We start from the raw sequence: 17,070 nt of genomic DNA on the forward strand, positions 1-17,070 counted from the left end.
AGACTCTAAAGAATTGTGGGATCAAGGAGCGTTGATGACTCTCATGGTGGATTACAAATGAAAGTTCCTAATGTCAAGGCGAAGAAGAGTGCAAAGACAATATCCCCAAAGATAAGTGAATTCCCAGTATTTTCAAAACCTCTTTTCCATGATTTATTCTGATTATTTGCTTGAGCACAAGCAAAGACTAAGTCTGGGGGAGTTGATAACATCATTATTTTACCTATTTTAGCTATAGTTTTAGTATGCATTTAGGAAGAGTTTAGTATGATTTCAAGGCTTTATTGTCTATTTTCAAGTATTTTAGGTTTCAAGAAGGTTTTACGGGTGTTATAGCAAAAAGGACCAAAAGGCAAGGAAAATATGTTTTAGGAAAGTTTCAGAGCTTTAAAGTACGGGCAATTTTTGAAGAACTTCCAGAACTCACATTTCGATGTACTTGGTTTCTATGGAAAGCTGAGAGAGTCATATTTCTCCTCGAAGTGGAATCAAGTCTATCCTCGAAGTGGAATCAAATCGATCCATTCAATCATCCGGAAGTTATGCCCGATTTACCGAGACGTATCTTAAACCGACGTAAGGAGAACCATCAAGCCAACAGGCTTTTATTGAAGGCCTGACCAGCGACCACCACGGCGGCCCAGTTCAAGTATTCACCACATTCTAGAACCTTCCTACGCCGCCCCTTAGTATGCACTTAACAAGAGAAGACGTTTCTACCCTTACAAAACCCTAAACCTAGACAAAACCCTATAAATACTCTTCTAAACCTAGGGTTTAGGGTGTGCACATTTTGGAGCAGCCAAGAGACGAGACCAGAGGAGCAGGCGACGACCAGACCCTTCTCTCGTTCATCTCTTGAAGCTTTGAAGTTCACCAAACTCTTTATTTGAAGTAATATCTAAATCCCTTTTATCTATTTATTCTTTTATGTTTATGAGTTTATTAAACCTTGCTTTGATGATTCCCTTAAACATGCTAGAGTAGTTTTCTAGTTGGCTTTAAAGGGATAATCAAAGGGGGGAGATGATCTTAGTTTAGGTGGCACTTTTTAAGGTTTGCTAGATTTAAATTCTGTTTATTCTATGCTTTAATTCTAAGTCTTTGCTTAATGTTTTAAGTTAGCCTCATGAACTAACTATGATCTAAAGTGTGTGTGCTTTGCCAAAAGCTTGCATGTGTGCTTGACCTAGCTTAGATGTGTGGGGAGACATAGGAAGCACATACCCCTTACCTATGGAATTCCATGAATTAGAATCGAACATGTTTTAAATGCTTTGATCTATGTGTCGTTGCCTGCGACAGTTGAGTAACAGAGTGTAGAGATCTTAGACGGTTAGCTTGAGAAATTTAAGTTAATGGTTCATTAGTGTTTCGTAGTCCGAGTTTTAGATAAACAAACCAACCCTAAACTTTCCTAGATAGATAGATCATTAATCCCCTGCGATTCCCCTTGATGCCCAACGCTTGTTTTATTATTTTTATTTGCTTTTTATTTACGTTTATTTGCTAGCTACAACCGTGACAACTAAAACCCCCATTTTTATTGAGTCCTAGCCTTACATCTCTTCCGACGGATTCTCTAAACAACAACTCTCTCTCTATGGGATCGATCCTTAAATACTACATACCGATTATCTGTGCACTTGCAGCAATTGTGTGGTCTTTTGAAGGTATAAGATTGAAGTGAAAAACCACGCACATCAAGCGACACTGTAGTGCAGTCGATGGTTCGTGTCGCAGTACGATCTCGAGCGGATTATGCGGCATCGTCACGGACGTCTCTGCGGTGCATCTTGGATCTGCGGTATGTCGAGGATGTGCGGTAGGCGGTACGGTACATGTCCTTCTTCCTCCTATCTCGACCATTTTTCTTCCCTTGTCTTTTTAAGACTATACTTCGAGAGAAAACTCTAGTCCATCGATCATCAGTCTTTTGGCTCTATGGTTGACGCGTCCGACGACGTCCATCGGCCATCTCTCGGACTATCCACATTCTCACCGACACTTCTTCGGCAATTCTTCTACCTTCCTTCATTGCCTTCTTTCCAAGTCCTTTCCGGGTCCTTTGGTCATGAGTTTTGATTTTAATTTTACCCTGTAGTGAGGGTTCACTACAAAAACCATAGTCAGTTTGTAGTCGCCAACAAGTCACCACAATTATACGACTAAAAACCGACAACCGTAGGAAGAACACTTGGCTATGATACTTAATCACGCTATAGTCGTAAAACTGTCACTGATTTAACGACTACGAGACGACGACCTTATGACAATCTGATGACTACAATTTTTGGTCGTAGAGTAGTCACAAAAAGACAATTATATGTATGACTACATTAATTAACAACTCTCGATCTCCGACTGCTTGTGTTAGTCGCTATTTAGTCGTAACCACAACCTTTAGTCATCGTAACCACAACCTTTACGACTACAAAGCGACGAATAGCGTAGTCGTTAATCGCATGTTTTCTTGTAGTGAACGTCGGACGGCCTGGGCGATCTAACTGCGATCGAGGACCGAGAAACAACGATCGAGCCTACGGTAATGATGCTCAGCCTAACGACATCCAGATCGATAGGCATATTCCACCCCCGACAGAACTTCAACAAAATCAAGCCCGGGAGGACGACCTTCCTGGCCCCTCAAAGCGTCAAAGAGGGCAGCAACCTGAACGCGTCAATTCCCCCCATTGAGGAAGAATAACTATGATCATCAGCCAACTTGAGGACTGCAATGATTCAGTTTCGGCTTTGAAAAAGCAGGTGCGGCAGGTTTGCAGCATACAAGCACTCTCAGAGGAACAACCTCTCAGCAATGATCCCATTATGTTCACAGCCAAAGATGCCAAAGGAATTCAGCATCCTCATAACGGCCCCCTGGTTGTCGAAGTGGCCATGGGGAAATTTGATGTGAATACTAGAAGCACGATCAACGTCATGTTCTTGAAGACACTAGAAAGGATGGGCATTGCACCAGAACAAGTCAAACCCGAGACTAGAACTTTGACTGGATATGACGGAATCGCCAAGATGTCGATGGTCGATGTGAAGCGGCAGGTGTGCGTCGGCGATGTTACACGCGATGCAGGAACTCACTTCCACTTAACACCTTTGTGTCCAATTCGTGGCCAAATCATTTCTTTTAAACCTCTCTGCAAGTCTATGAAAGCTCATCTTTTCGGTCAAGGGGCCTGAGAGAACTCCAAAGTTAAGCGTGCTTGAACTGGAGCATTCTCAGGATGGGTGACCTTCCGGGAAGTTACTGTCGGAACTGTGCGAGTGAGGAAAAACCATAGGGAAAGATCATTTGGTGATTTGTAGAGACAATAATAAGTCTTTAAGTCTCCCGGACATAGCAAACCGGCAGATATGTATGGACTCACGAGCCTAGAGAGAGGACATGAGACCAATGAAGGAAAGTGGGCCTTTGGATTGGGAAAGGACATAGGGCCCACCAAGAGGTGGCGGTTGGGGCGTAACAAGTTGTATCAAAGACGAACCCAGATGAGTGTGGAGTCGAGTACGCTCACACCATCGGGGGTGATGGTCTTGGTGCGCAACGAGGATGTTGCGATTTGTTAGTGGGGGTGAATTGTGTCTGTTAATAGGGGTAAATTGTGACACCCCGGTTTCGGAGACTTGCGGAGAGGTTGAAAAGAATTCTTTTGGTTACCTATGTCACCAAAGTGCACTTATATTTTTGGTCAAGGGTCCTAAGAGAACTCCAGAGTTAAGCGTGCTTGAGCTGGAGTAGTCTTAGGATGGGTGACCTTTTGGGAACTGACTGTCGGAACTGTGCGAGTGAGGACAAAACACAGGGAAATATCATGTGGTGATTTATAGGGACGTGGCATATCAAGCCTCGTTTTCCCAAGTTACAACAGATGGGAGGAGCAGCGGTGCAGGCTAGAGGGCAGACAGGAGTGCAGCTGGTGAGATGTATTGAGCCGGTGCCGCGGGTGTACCCAATTGTGGAGACCGGTGGCACCAATGCATGAGCGATCAGATGTATAACTTCTAAGACTCGAACTTGGTCAATTCAATAGTTCAGATTTTCTGCTTGTTTGCTTGTGATTGAATGTTAGGTTCTCAACCCATGAGGTTTGTGTAGGGACCTTGTTGGTGGGCAGGTTATGTCCCATGTTTTGTTTGATTTTGGAGCTACCCATAGCTTCATTACTCCGGAGTGTGCAAAGGGTGCAAAAATAAGAGGAGATCCCGGGGAGCGAGCAGAGTTGTCAGAGTTGCAAGGAACGAGTTCCTGAGAGTCCTTGGCCGCATGAGGGATGTGGATATTCAGATTGCAGGGAAGTCAAGGCATGTGGATTTGACTATCAGCTCCGTGGAGTTATGATGTCATTTTGGGGATGGATAGGTTGCATCATCACAAGGTACATCTCGACTGTTACAAGGATAAAGTGGTCTTTGAGCATGCAGAAGGGAAGTTTGTCTTCGAGGGGGTGAGGTCGACTTCGGAGAGTCTCGTGAACTTGGCTGTGCAGACTGGGAAGATGATCGAGAAGGGGCATGAGGCCTACTTGGTTACAATTTTGATGCTGGAGTCAGTAGGGTAGTCTTCTGTTGGAGGTATTAGGGTTGTGGAGGAGTTTGAGGATGTGTTTCAATCGTTGTAGGGGTTACTACCATCTTGGTCTGATCCCTTCACGATTGAGTTGGAACTATGGAAAATGTCGTTGTCTAAGGTGCCCTACAGGATGGCTCCAGTAAAGATGACAGAGCTGTAGAAGCAGCTGGAGGATTTGTTGATCAAGGCATTTATCCGCCCTAGTTATTCACCGTGGGGAGCATCGATGTTGTTTGTTAAGAAGAAAAACGAAAGTTTCCGCTTGTGTATCGACTATCAGGGTTTGAACCGGACCACTGTGATGAACAAGTACCCTCTTCCGGGGATTGATGAGTTGTTTGATCAGTTGAGAGGTGCTACTTGGTTCTCCAAGATTGACTTGGCATCGTATTATCATCAAATTCCGATACATGAGGCAGATGTGAGGAAGACTGCCTTGAGGATGAGATATGGGCTTTATGAGTTCGTGGTGATGTCGCTCGGGTTGACAAACGCGCCAGCTGCGTTTATGAGATTGATGAACAGCGTGTTTCAGGAGTTTCTGGATTTGTCTGTCATCTTTTTCATCGACAATATTCCAAGAGTCCTGAGCAGCATGTACTACATCTGAGAGATTCCTGGGGTTGGCAGGTGACTACAGGAGATTCATTCCGGTTTTTGCGAGGATGGCAGAACCGATGACTAAGCTTAAAGGACAGGAGGTTTCATGTTTGTGGTCACTAGAGTGTGAGGCGAGTTTTGCAAGCCTCAAGCAGATACTAACTACCACGCCGGTGTTAGCACTGCCAGAGCAGAAAACCTTATGTTGTGTATACAGATGTGTCTGGGGTTGGATTGGGTTGTGTGCTAATGCAGCAGGGGAAGGTTATAGCCTATGCTTCGCGGTAGTTGCGGGGGGGGGGGGAGGTATCCCCCTCTTTGTAATATTTCCAACAATTAATACAATAACCCTAAATTCTCCTTTTTCTTGAGCAAAACTCTAACTTGTTTTCCATAAGATTTAAATTCCTTTTTACTTCTTAGCTTTGATCTAATTTTAAGAAGGTGTTTTTTCTTGAATTTGTTTCCCTCAACAAACAAATTCATTATGATAAACCTAGTTTCTACATGTCCTTATGTATGTTAATGTTGCAATGCTTTTGGACGTACCTAACTTAACAAAGCTCTGGTTAACAAGAGGCCTGATTATGTTCGATGATCCAGTAAATAATTAATTTAAATTATTTCAATACACTTTCGCTACTACATTTGTCTTAATATTTTCATAAATAGGGTAACGACTCTTTGGTAATTTCTCTACTCAGTATATTAATTGCTAATTTGCTATGTGTTACAGTCTTTACAATGATTTTGACTGTGGTATACTAGAGGACAATATTTTTATAACAAAAAAACTAAATTTTTAAAAAATATATTTGTTTGTTAATTTTGTTTCTTTTGTGCAGTGTTTAAGATTGTATAATTGTATTTTGAATGTTAATTCTTAAATTTTACCAGTTGTATACTGCAGATACCACAAGAAATTTATTTAGTTTTATTTATAACAATGTTACATTTTTACCATATTAAATTTCATATGGTCACAAAACTTTAAACATTTAGTGTTTTTTAAATTTAACCCGTGAAAAAATTATTTATACATTATTATATTTTTAAATTTGTAGTGTTTTTAAATTTAAACAGTAAGTTTTATGTTTTTTAGATTTAACCTGTAAAATAATTATCTCCGTAAAGGTTATTATGCAGTATACCACTGATTAAATTATATTATAAATACTCCAATTTATTAAATTTAACTCGTGAAATAATCATTTTTACATTTTTTATCAGCAAATTAATAACCATTAAAGCTTTTAAATTTTCATATCAAATAATATAGTTCTTATTGAATATTATAGTTTTTATAGGAAAAAAATATTGTATAGATATTTTTCGCATGTGTTATTAAGTGTAATAAACTTCTAGATTTCTAAATTCGTTTAGGAAATTATAATTCGAACTGGTCAAGACATTTTGGGAATCTAATTAATTTTTTTTGTGCAATTTTTTAAGGATTAACTTTGTAAATAAATATAACTTAAAGGATAGAACACCAAATGTACTTCAAAATGTTAATATATATCAACAAATCAGTTACAATTAAATTTAATAGAAGCTGGAAAAGCATTAGTAATAGAAAACAAAAAGGATAAAAATAAATTTATTTTCAATCATTTAAATTTTTGTCCCTTTTGCAAAACAATAAATTATATATATATATATATATATATATATATATATATATATATATATATAACCCTTAACTATTTGCTTTTCAGTGCTAAGTTAAGTGATATCTTATACTTTTAAAATGTAAGATAAATGTTATTCATTTAATATATCTATTTCCATTGCTTACTTCAAATATTTAAATATATTAGAAAAAGATAATGGAAAATAACAATGAAATCTTGCATAAAATCTTGAATAAAAAGCCAATTTAGGATTTTTCTATTACTTTTAAAATGGTATAGATTTCATGGAGTGATTTATGCATTTTATTAGGTCTTTTGTTGCATATATTTTGTTGTCAAAAAATATATATATAATTATCTCCAAATTGCATACATCTTTTACAGCTTCATGGAGTGATGTATGCATTAAATTTTGTTGTCAGAAATTAATATCCTTATCTCCAATATATATATATATATATATATATATTTCTTTGTTCAAGATCTTCAGCTTGTTTATAAATAGATTAACTAATCAATTATCTTACAGAGGACGTTAAGAAGGAAACTAGATAACGTGAAAGTATGGAGAGGACACCTTCACTTATATTCCATGTTAGCTTGCTTATTATATTCGTCGCAGGTACTTTATATATTTTGTATACTTTCAATTGTTATATTCCATTAGATAAAAGAGAAATTACATACATATGTGACACTCACATGGAAATGGATGAAAAGAAAAAGAATAACATTTTTCGGAGAATAGTCACATATTCTTTTAAAATTAAGACTAAAGTAAGATTAATTTTTTCTTAAAAAAATTCTTATTGTTATGTTAAAATTTAATATGGTATACTATATTGTTCTAGTTGTGAATCAGACAAGAGCAGATTCATGCAACGACAACTTAGGCACATGCACTTACGAGGGGGTGCCATTTTCACCCACGTCACCCCTTTCACCCCTGAGAAATGTGCAGTTATGTTTGTCCTGAGAAATGTTGTGATGCGAACTGCGCACAAAAGTATAAAGGTGGGCGTGGATTTTGTAATCCCTTTGCTAATATTATTTTGTGCCAGTGTCAGTACCCTTGCTAAAACTGGTTGAATTTTTTTGAAAAAACAGTTGTCTTTCTTTCCATCTTTTGTTATTGTAAGTTCAATAATCTTATATAATATAGAAGAATTCCTCCATAAATTTTCAACCAGAAAGTGACATATGTCACTAAATTAAAACCATTCATTTTGTTCATAAAAACTTCTAAATAGCTTTTAAAACATTTCATTGGACCCATATGATTATTTCTAGCGATTACACATGAAATAGAAATAGAAATATGTGAGCCTTTTGGGAGCTAAATACGGAAAAAAGCAAACCAAGATGAACGTACAATCTTACGGTGAAGAGTGAGGAAATTAGCTATTGATTTAGCATAAGTAGATCCGCATAAGACTTGAATAAATCATATATAAATGCAAATAATGCAAGTAAAACATTTGTATTTGTTCGGCGAACATGAGAACAAATATGGGGGAAATTGAAATAAAGATTAAAACAATGTTCAGAATCCTCGATTTTATTTTTGTTTTACACAAATACATGAAGAAAAATATATGTATATTCAACTGTAAATGACAGTAAAAAAAATCTATATATTTGTTCTACACCAAATATTTTGATAAATATCATAACAATTATATATATAAGAAAATGAATGAGTACTTTTATAACTAAGTCAAATTATTTGGGTCATGTTTTTTCCACCATGTTTCATGGTTGATGATGAGACCATGGATAGCTCAACCAAAGAACATGGACATGAGGAGCAGCTTGAACCTGAGAAAGAATCGGAGGAGCAGCTTGTACCAGCGGAAGCATCGGAGGAGCAGCTTGTATCAGCGGAAGCATTGGAGGAGCAGCTTGTACCAGCGGAAGCATCGGAGGAAGCGTTGATCGTTCCGGCAAGTCCTCTTACAAGATCAAAATCCAAGAGGTTCAACCAAGCTATCAATGGTCTACTTAGGGAGCTGTACAAGAAGCAAGAAGACATGGCTCAAGCCATCCTAACGATGATCACAGCTCAGGGTGTTCGATGAAGGGTTAAGTGTTGCCTATGCACTCTTTTTCCCTTGTCAAGTTTTGTCCCATTGAGTTTTCTTGAAGAGGTTTTTAATGAGACTTCAGTGAAACTTTCTAGGCACCTTTGTCACCCCATTTGTGGTCCAAGGCCCATCTCTTTGCCTTGGCCCATTTTCCTTATCTCTTGTTCAAACTTTCTATCAACATGGGTTATACCATTGACACTATCGAGAACCGCCTAGAATGGAAGATTGAAGCCTTACAAACCTTGTTCAACAAATCCAACGAATGCAATAATTGGAGTGATGATCAACCTACTGATGCTGAAGAAGAACATGGAGCCTCTTTTGAACCGATCCTAACAAGTCCAAGGACTGGACTAGAGAATAGGATTACCCAACCAATGAGGAAGAAGCTTATTTCGAGGAGATAACTATAGAATATGGATATGAAGATTTGCCAAGAGAGAATGATGAGTCTTATGATCTATCATCTACTAAAGAAGATGGAGAAGAAGAGCTCAAAGACTTCTACTGTTGTATGACATATCAGATCCCTAATGAAGAAGTTCCCGAAAACTACAATTTTCGACAATTTCAACACCAAGAAGAAGCTTTCTACCAAGGTAACCCTAGAACTCGACCATCTCAAGCACCATATGCTGTTTATGAAGATTGGGAACCTGTCCCAAGTCACCGTCCAAGCCGCATTCAAAAACCTTATCCAAGGAGAGTCGAAACCAATGTAAACCGCCGCTCATGCCAATACCGAGATCATTTCCGACTTCCTCACCAAGTGTACCAAGACAACTATCACAAGTCTACACAACAAAAAGCTGAAGAAGAAATGATGCTGAAATTTATAAGTCGGATGACAGACTCTCTAGATGGGACTATGAAGATGCTACATGGAAATCTTGACAAAATCCAATCTGATCTTTCGGGAAGAATGGATGATATTGCTGTTGAAGTTAAAAGATTAGAGGAGGAAAGTTCTAAAACTGCTGAATCCATTGAGAGGAAGTTCCATTTTCTTGAAGAAGAGGAGAATCAACATTGAAAGGAGATAAGAGAAAATGCTAAGGAGATAAGCGATTGCAACATGAAGATTAACACTTTGGAGAGCCATTGCGATAACAATTCCGAAGCCATTCTTAACAAGACCCTCGACCTATGCAACCATATGGAGGAGTATGAAGAAATAGCTAAGAAAACCGAAATCAAAATGGAAGAAATTGGTAATCGATTTGATACCTTGGGAGACACTCTATTTAAAGAGTTCACTAGTCTTCTTGTCCCACTACTTCAGTCTAACATTGGAGCTAAGCAAGTTACCATTGAAAATAGAATCAAGTATCTTGAAGAGAATCAAGAGAGCTTAGTCTCGTGTGTTGCGGGACACACCAAATAAGAAACCCCAATTGATGGAGAAGAAGAAGGAAGAAAAAAGGAAATCCTTGACGAAAAAAAAAAACATTCATGTTTACTTTTTGGAAAGGGAAACCTTGGCTTTATAAAAACGAGAGACAACCCTACTCCTCCTCCACAACATCTCGACGTGAAGGAAGCTCCCCTAGAATCTGTAGAACCAAAAAAATATTTTTTGAGAGATAAGCTACAAGTTTCAATAGAGACCAAGAGTTCTATACCCGATTTGCAAGAGATCTCTCGAGGAGAAGAAGTTTCGATCCTTACCAAAGATTGTTTTGCTGTAACAACACTTGAAGCCTCACCACCACGAGACCTAGAGTGATGGACACGGGACGTTGACCAGCATACGGACACAGACGAGGACCGGAGCGCACAACAGACCAAGGACACGGCTATTTCCAGAACTAGACGGCCATCGACCCAAGCACCAAATTTGATGCCTGGATCTACAACAAGGAGCCGGACAGCAGCAAGGACCGCAAGGAAGAAGTGCCTCATCTTTTTCTAAGCTTGACGCTCCATCACGGACCCAACCGACCCGACGGACAACCAACTGAGGCTCTTCTTACGGTCTTCACCATCACACAAGGGTGGAAGACCTCCAAGTCATTAGGGAAAGTAGTACTCTTTTTCCACCTTGGGTTTGTCCCAATGGGTTTACCAAGGGGGTTTTAATGAGGCTATAATCCCTATTGCATGGCCATGGCCAAGGACCACTTAGGCCACATGTCCATTCTATCCTTAGTTTAATTTTGCTTATGACCGTTGTCTTTTAAAACTATTTCCTGGATGCTGCGTTTTGATTTTACCCATGTGTTTAGGGTTTGTGAGCTCCCTTATGTAAGCCACCCTATATAAAGGGCCTAGACATTATCATGTAAAGGCAGACTATCAATAATAAATAACAAAAGTTATCTTTTCCTCTCGTTTTCATTGATTGAAATGAAACCCTAGAAGCTTCACGAACCGAGTTCGTAATCTTCTAGCTCAGCTGTATCACCAAGAGAGCCACCCCTCGTGTGTCGCTACTTCGTTCCAATTCTACTCCCATCTAACCGAGATTCTAACGAGTCGAGCATCTCCTCGTGATCCTCTCTCCGTCTGTTCTTATCGATCTTTGGTGTGTTTCCATCCGCTCGCCTTTCCATCCATTGTTCCTTTCCATCCACGTCCTCAACCGAACTGTACTTCCAATCCGTTCCGCTGGGTTTGTTCCGTCCGTACGTCCGTGGTTCACGTCCCTAGTCTGGGGTCATATCATCTGGTATCAGAGCCGAAAGTTCCTCGCAAGGTCGTATCTTTCTTGTCTTTATGTTTCGTAGGTCTAGTTTGAGTTTTGGCTCGTTTGTTTAAAGTTTTGTCCTTAATGTTCTTGAAGTGTTCTTCGCTATTGTTAGTCTAGATCCAAAAAGTTGTGTTCTTTTTGTTTGTTCTTTGTTAGTGGTGGCCAAAAAAATTGTGTGTAGCGTCTAGAGTCCCAACACGTGAATGCCGTCTTTTGTTTTGGTCCTAGGTTGTCTTGTAGTGCTTTTACGTTTTACTATTGCTTTTACTTTACCTTTTTCCAATCATTAGCTGTCCAGGGGTTGTCTATTTAGCTAATCCTATCAAACGGAGAACCCACACGTTCATCTTTGTGTAGGAATTGTTCGAACGGCCATGCATCACAGATCGACTGACAATACCGTTTGCCACCGTCCGACACGACCGTACACCGGAGGACTTATTAACCGCAGCAGTACCCACTACTAACCGACGTTGGTATCACTTCTCCAACAAGCCACTCCGTAGGCCACCGTCCGACCAGTACTTGACCACCATCCGTACCGCCGCCACCGTCCGTACAGTCACCATGGTTGAGCAGCCTGGAGAACTGCTTCCACCCACGGAGATCGGAGCTGTCCTAGCCGAGATCCGGAACCAACTAGATCAGTTAGGAGATCGACTCCAACGTATTGAGGGTGGACATCGTCAACCTGCGGTTCGTGGGCCACGTGTCGAAGACCGCCAACGACGCTATGGTCCGGACCCGGGAGGAACGTCTGAAGAAGACGATGGCCCACCTTACCAAAGGAGACATCATCGCCGGATGGACGAACACCCAGAAGATCAACCTTACCGTCTTATTGAACCAGGCAATAAACTCACGGCCCTGACGTTTGCCAGAAAGGTTGACCCGGAGGCATACCTTGATTGGGAGGGGAGGATGGACCATTATTCGCCTGCTACAACTATCCCAAACCCAAGAAGATCGCCTACGCAGTAGTCCAGTTCACGGACCACGCCCTCACATGGTGGGATCATTGCGAAGCTGACCGAAGAAGGAATGGGGAACGAGCCTTACCGCACCGGGAGGCCATGAAAAACGAGATGAGACAAAGGTATGTGACGCTGTTGTACCACTGCGAGCTCGGATAACAGGATTTTCACCCAGGGTATCAATTCCCTATGCAGTTGTAGTACAAAGAGTTATCAATCCAAATGGTTGTTATGCTAGCATATAAGATATGATCAGAACTATGCAAGTCAAACCAAGCAATAGTTGAGTTTGATCTAACAATCCTAAAATAAACAAAAGAAAGCAAATGAACAAGAGCCACACGACCTAAGTACTCGATGCAAGCATTCAAGTACAGGATCGGGTAGATTGATCGAGTAAAGAAAGAAAACAGGAACAGCTCGAAGGGCTACTCGAAGCAGGTGATCGTGTACCTATTCGGGTAAGTGATCGAGTTATGAATAAAAATGCAAACAATCTAAATATGAAAGCTCCTAAGGATGGGGTACTCGACTCCTAAGTGTTCCTAACCGGTACGGATGTCTTGCATGCCTCAAGCAGATATTCCCTAGACAATGAATCTCTAAAATCTTGTTAAAACACTCTCGTGATAAAAACAATCAACCTTAATCACTTTCCTACCCTACTCTCGTTGGAGAAACATGACCAAGCAGGCAATACAAACCGATTCATTATTGTTAGTAAACCCCTTACTCATCTAATCTCTTAGGCTAAGTGAGTAAATCTCTAGCATTGATTGATTCAAGCATTTCATCTACACCTCTCGATGGTAAAACACCTTAGATATAATCTCAACCTCTCGGTTTGTTGATAGCATTAAGAACACCAATCTAGAAGAGAATTTATAAAACATAAATATAAAAGCTAAGACATCCTAACCGATCAAGAACACAAAATTGTCTATCCCATCCCTAGAAACTTTACTACACTACTTAGATCTTATTGCAGAAAACATAAAAGTATAGGTAAACGAAAATTGCATTATATTAAAAGTAGAAGTAGAGTAGAAGAGTATAGAATAGAAATCTAATAGAAAATGCAAAAAGAAATAAAAATAATCCTAACAAAAGTGAAAAGAGTTTATAGTCTCTCTCGCTCTCTCCCAAAAGCTCTCGAGAGGAACAAGAGGGGGGGTTTATATATGGAAACCCATTAACCCTAGCTTCCCAGTCCCGCCCGAGGGTCTGCTCGATGGGGTGCACGAGGATGAGCTTGGGTTGATCTTCGGGTAGGTCCTCGGATTGTTCTTTCTGTTCTAGGATCCTCTTTGATTGGGTTGGTGTTCAGACTGTTCTTCCTGCTCAATAGCTCCTTCGGGTACATGCTAAGGTTTGACCTTGTTTCTCCCCATTTTAGGCTCTTAAGCACCTGTTTTCATCCAAAATATGCAAATGCAAGAATGCAATACCCTAAACGGCCTAAATGTGGATTCCTACAGTAAATGACCTAAAAATTCTTTGGTTAGGGAGAAAACAATGCAAGATATGGACAAAAAAGGATGCCTAAAACATGTAACTTACAAAGTTATCAGACCCCCAAACTTAAATCTTGCTAGTCCTATAACAAGGAAGTAGGAGGGTGCGGTTCTAAAATGGGACTCATAACCTTTTGAGCTAAACGAAGGATTCAAGCTTGATGTTCATATATTTTACCTTGTTTTCCCTTAGTTTATTCACACCTTTTGCATCTTTTGCTATCCATTTAGGAGCTTAAGGAGCATGGAAGCAATGCTGAGGAGAAGTGAAGCAATCCTGAGGAGAAAACAAGAGAGTTAAGGCTGTAGAATCAAGGTCCGGAGTCCAACTCGACCGCACTACTCGACCACCACTCGACCGTGTGCTGAGAAGGACTCGACCGAGTGGAGAATGCACGAGAGAAGCCAGCTCGACCAGCCACTCGACCGAGCACTGGTCGAGTTGACTGAGCTGTTGACTGCTTTGACTTTTTGTATTTTAGGGCTTCCACCTCACCTCCTATATAAGACCCTTGTACCTGCAGCCACCAAGAGTCCAGCTTTTTAGAGAGTCCAGCTTTTTAGAGAGTCTAAAACCTAGTTTTTACCTTTTTTAGATTTTATTCCTTTTGCACTTTCTTTTATTTTAGATTTTGTACTTGTTTAAGAAAGAAAGACTAGATTCTTGTATTTTGTTTGTTTCATAACTTTCAAAATATTAAGATTTCGAGTTTTATTTCTTCATCAACATTGTAGATCTCTGTTTCATCTTTCTAATGATGCAAGTTTCATTATTTTCTGGATTTTTGACATATTTCACCATGTGTTCTTGTGAGTAGTTTGCTTAGGACCTTGAGGATGGGTTAGGCTGGGTTGATCATGTGGTTTGTTTGATTTGGTCAAGCTTGATTGTTGTAGATCTCTTCTAGGTTAGATGATCTTAATGCTGATCCTATATCTGAGAAGGTAGGGTTTGATTTCAAGCATCTTAGCATCACACCAATGTCTAAGGAGCATAGATAAGGCTAGATCTAGAGCTTACCATTAGGCTTGCTAAGAGATTAGAAGTTTTGTTTGGTTTGAGATGTATTGCTTAATGCCTGCTTGTGTAGATTCTTTACTTTGTGAGAACAAGTCTAGAAATGCATAGGTTTGATTGTTTCTTGCCATGAGAGTGGATTAAACATGTCTTAGAATAGTATGTCTAGAGATCAGCTCAAAGTTTGCTTGAGATTTGTTGACCAAGTTAGATAACCACAATGATTAGCTCAGCCCATGAATCCCTCCTCAAGGCCTTCTTTGTTTATTGAAATCTTAGTCTAAATATCATTGCTTGCTTGTTGTTTGATTAGTTTTAGCATTGCTCTGTTTTTCTTGTGTTGCTCTGTTTTCACGTTTAAGTCTAGCTCGACCACGTACTCGACCTACACTCGGTCGAGTGCTGCTCGAGTTCATCCCCAGAACTTGTGTTTTTTTTTTTATTTGTGATTGTCTTGTTTCATTCCTGTTTCATTTCCATTGCATTCACGTAGTCTATCTTTGTTCTAGTTTCATTATAGCTTTAATTTGTCTGTTCTGTTTGCATTTAGTATCTTGTTCTAGTTGTTTTTACTTTCTGCATTTCATATCTCATTTTAGGATTGTTAGTGACAAACAATCTTTACAATTGGCTTGATTTAGACTCATATGCACATCTTAATTGTTCACAATCACTCAGATAGGATTGACACCCTTATACTGCAACTGCATAAGGGGAATTGAAACACCCTGACTTCTATTCATTCCAGACATCATCATTCCATACATCATTCATTCACACACCACAAAGAAAGTCTCAGTTTCAATTTGGCGCCGTTGCCCATTTGCGTGTGTTTTGTGACATTTAGGATCATTGTTAGTCTAAGATTAAGTTCGTTTAAACACTTGTGAAGTTACTGAACTCGAATCTTCCTTTGCTTGGCTGTTTTGTGTTTCAGGTACCACTCGACCACCTACTCGACCACCACTCGACCGAGCTGTGATCGAGCACTTGATCGAGCCAGAAGCCGGATCCAAATAGCCATTACTTCCCAGTTGACTCGACCACCCACTCGAGCCTGCGCTCGATCGTGTAACTGTTCGAGTCTGTAGTAGAGTTTGTTGATGCACACAAGGTCAAAAGGCAAAGACAGTCTTCAACAGCCTATTGACAACATCCACAGGCTACAAAAGGGTTTGAGACAAAAGCAAGGAAGAGTAGTTCAACAACAACAAGGTCAAGACATCATGGAGCAACAAGCTATCCATGAGCAAAGACCAAGGCACATTGGTGCAGGAGATGCACCCAATACCCACAACCAAAGGGCTGAAATTGTGCCACCTTCAGTAGCAAACAACAACTTTGAGATCAAGAGTGGATTGATCTCAATGATACAAGCCAACAAATTTCATGGGTTGCCAATGGAGGATCCACTAGATCACCTTGATGAGTTTGACAGAATATGTGGACTCACAAAGATCAATGGAGTTAGTGAAGATGGATTCAAATTAAGGCTCTTCCCATTTTCTCTTGGAGAGAAAGCTCACCTTTGGGAGAAGACCCTTCCTACTGGAGCTATCACCACATGGGATGCATGCATGAAAGCTTTTCTGGCCAAGTTCTTCTCCAATGCAAGGACTGCTAGGTTGAGGAATGAAATTTCTGGGTTTGCTCAAAGGAATAATGAGAGCTTTTGTGAAGCTTGGGAGAGGTTTAAAGGATTCCAGACTCAGTGTCCTCACCATGGCTTCAGCAATGAGTCACTTCTAAGCACCTTGTATAGAGGAGTGCTTCCCAAGATAAGAATGCTTCTTGACACAGCCTCTAATGGCAACTTCCTCAACAAGAATGTGGAAGAAGGATGGGAATTGGTTGAGAATCTTGCTCAATCTGATGGCAATTATAATGAGGATTATGATAGGACCATAAGGAGCTCCTCAACTGATCAAGAGGACAAGTATAAGAAGGATTTGAAGATGGTCAATGA

General features: G+C 40.0%; 1 long non-coding RNA gene and 1 other non-coding gene across 2 annotated transcripts; one reads left to right on the forward strand and one right to left on the reverse strand.

The window, feature by feature from the left end:
• Positions 1 to 7,344: 7,344 nt before the first annotated feature.
• Positions 7,345 to 8,001, forward strand: LOC147937215 (uncharacterized). Its single transcript, XR_015568299.1, has 2 exons — positions 7,345 to 7,444; positions 7,674 to 8,001. It is a non-coding gene; the product is annotated as an uncharacterized LOC147937215 (long non-coding RNA).
• An 8,725-nt stretch (positions 8,002 to 16,726) lies between these two features.
• LOC147937216 (small nucleolar RNA R71) lies at positions 16,727 to 16,833 on the reverse strand. The gene has a single exon (XR_015569732.1). It is a non-coding gene; the product is annotated as a small nucleolar RNA R71 (small nucleolar RNA).
• Between the last annotated feature and the right edge of the window lie 237 nt (positions 16,834 to 17,070).

This window comes from Camelina sativa, chromosome 10 (assembly GCF_030686135.1).
Source record: "Camelina sativa cultivar CO46 ecotype springtype chromosome 10, ASM3068613v1".
Lineage (NCBI taxonomy): Eukaryota > Viridiplantae > Streptophyta > Magnoliopsida > Brassicales > Brassicaceae > Camelina > Camelina sativa.